Source organism: Cebus imitator, unplaced genomic scaffold (assembly GCF_001604975.1).
Source record: "Cebus imitator isolate Cc_AM_T3 unplaced genomic scaffold, Cebus_imitator-1.0 Scaffold19, whole genome shotgun sequence".
NCBI classification, from domain to species: Eukaryota; Metazoa; Chordata; class Mammalia; order Primates; family Cebidae; genus Cebus; species Cebus imitator.
This window is the reverse complement of record NW_016107334.1, coordinates 1,471,294-1,474,235: the sequence shown is the minus strand read 5'-3', so window position 1 is coordinate 1,474,235 and position 2,942 is coordinate 1,471,294.

Genomic DNA, 2,942 nt, shown 5'->3' with positions numbered 1-2,942 from the left:
GGAGCATTCAGTAATTACACCTCTAGGAATCAGCCGTACGAAAATGCAGGATGCAAAGATTTATGTATGAAGATATTCAGCCCAGCCTTATCTTTTAGATGATGATGTAACAATCAATAGCAGAATGGGCGAGATATCTACACACCAGGATATTATGCCACCATGAATCGCTGGGGGAAAAATGTGATATGTAAGTATTTAGGGATGTAACATGTTCATCGAGGAAGGGAGGCTACAAAAGTACCTTAATGAGCTTTTTTCTTTTTTCTCTTTTTTGAGAAAGAGTTTCACTCTTGTTACCCAGGCTGGAGTGCAATGGCGCGATCTCGGCTCACCGCAACCTCCGCCTCCTGGGTTCAGGCAATTCTCCTGCCTCAACCTCCTGAGTAGCTGGGACTACAGGCATGCGCCACCATGCCCAGCTAACGTTTTGTATTTTTAGTAGAGACGGGGTTTCACCATGTTGACCAGGATGGTCTCGATTTCTTGACCTGGTGATCCACCCGCCTTGGCCTCCCAAAGTGCTGGGATTACAGGCGTGAGCTACCGCGCCCGGCCCTTGATGAGCTTTAAATTTTTCATGTTGCAATTTAGAAACTCGTCTAATTTGAAAGAAAACCACACCTACGTCATCGGCATTTATTCACCAACCACGTGACTTGGGCAAGTCATTGAAATCTTTTTTAGTCTCCTCCTCTGCAATGGCGACAATACTTGTCATACAGGATTATGGAGCTTAAACGGGATAACTGGTGTTGAAAGGTTCCAGGCCCGTGATCAGGGCTCAGTGTTCCTTCCCTTCCCCTTTAGTGTATGGCTTTCTACTTCTGGAGAGGATTCGCACCAAAGGTCAGTTCCAAGGTTGGCTTCCTGGATGAGCGACGGAAATTAGGCGCTAACTTTCCTATTCACCCCCGCCGGCTACCGGCAGGCGGGACTCAGGGAAGCCAGGCGGCTCCTGCGCTCTGAACTCCCTCCCCGCCCGCGTCCATCGAATTCAAACGGCTCGCCGCTAGGCAGCGCTCAGACAACGTAGCTGGCTCGGGAGGGGAGTCTCTTGAGGCTGCGGCCACGCCCCGCCACGCACAGACAGTGACGTCACCGCCCCGCCCCGCCGCCGCTCCGTCGCTTTCCAGGCCCCACACGCGAGGCCCCGCCCCGATTCCGCCCCTGCGAGCTGCAGCCCGAGGGGCGGGGCTTTGGAGGAGCGACAGGATGCGAAACCAATCGCGGTGAGGCTTTGCGCCCCTGGCGCGAGTAGAAATTTTGCGGTGCTCAATGGGTCTCGAAGGGCCTTTTCGGAGTGAGATTGCCAGTGTTTGCGGGTGGTTGTTGCGCTCGGGGCTGTGTGGAGTAGGTCTGGACCTGAACTCACGACTGCTTGGAGCGTCCGCCATGAGGAGAAGGTGCGGGTTGCGGGGAAGTCGTGGACACGCGGGGGCGAGCGACGCCCGTCTCGGGTTCGGGTCCCGTGCGGGATCCCGAGCCTAGGGCATCACGGCAGCCGGCGCCGGCTGAGGCCGGGGGCGCAGAGGGGCTGGGTCTGGAGGCGGCGAGCCGGTGCGAGGGCCGCGGCGGAGGCGAAGCTGATGCGCTGTGCCTCGGCGGCCGCGGGTGCCTGCTGGCTCGGACGCCCGGGTGGGAGCCGAGCGCCGGTGCCGGGACGCGGAGGGGCGGGCGAGGCCAGGGGTCCGGGGCAGCCGTCACCCGGGCGGTCAGCGCTGGCGCCCAGACCTCACCCTCCCCGCCCGCGGAGTCTCAGGTGCCGCTTCTTGGCGCAGATGACTCGTTGTAAACCTGTGTTCATGGCTTCTCTTTAAATAAAGCTGTAAAGTTTATTTATCGTTGTTTTTCTTTGTTTTATTCTTTTATTTTTGTGGAAACGCGGTCTCCTCGTGTTGGCCAGGCTGGTGTCGAACTCCTGGCTTTAAGCAATCCTTAAAGGATCCATTGGGATTACAGGCGAGAGCCACGGCGCCCTGCCGGCTGTTTTTCATTATATCTGGCCAGCGGTGGCGTTTTGTTCGAATTGGAAAGACAGCTTTGTTTCCTTAGAAGTTAAGAAATTCGGATTATGGAATTCTTTTCCGGTTGTTTTAACAACATTCTAGGCAGTGTTGGGGAGGGATTGTCCAACTTGAAATCGGGACCAGTCGGTGACACTGCCACTTAACAGCCTTGTGACTTCCAAATATTAACTTTATTTTCTGAAAGTTGTGGATGAAGTATGGTGATTGTAAGGCCGGTTGCCTCGCTGGGAGATTGGATACACCCACCTCTGCACCTGGCACCAGGCTCTGCACTCGGCACTTAGCTCTGCCCTATGGCTCCCCTGGAAGGCTCCAGGTGATGCAAGGCTCCTGGCCGGTTCTCCCACCTGAAAACCCGCGTGGTCTCAATCCCGCTCCCCTGGAGTCAATCAGAGCACCCAGCTGTTGTTCATTCCTCCTAGCCATAAAAACCCCACGCCCCAGGAATTGGCGCGACTTCCCTGGCCCCTTTCCCCGGGACCATGGAACCTCGCCTGGGAACTGAATAAATTGGATTTTCATTTTCTTATATTGGCCTCACTTTCCTCATTTTAAACTCGGCAATAAACCTTACAGTGATGATACACCGTCAACTAATTTGTAGTTTTTGGTCGAACCAATTGTGCTAAGGCTTTGTAAGAGTCTTCATTTCATGATCACTAATTCTGATCAGTCCTTTTCAAATGCTTGCCCACAAAATAATGGGAGTTTAGTGCCAAATAGTGAATTCCGGTCTCAACTAAAAATACAAAAATTAACTGGGCGTAGTGGCACACGCCTGTAGTCCCAGCTTCTCAGGAGGCTGAGGCAGGAGAATCCCTTGAGCCTAGGGGACAGAGGTTGCAGTGAGCTGAGATAGCGCCACTGCACTCCAGCCTAGCGCAGAGCGAGACTCCGTATCAAAAAAAAAAA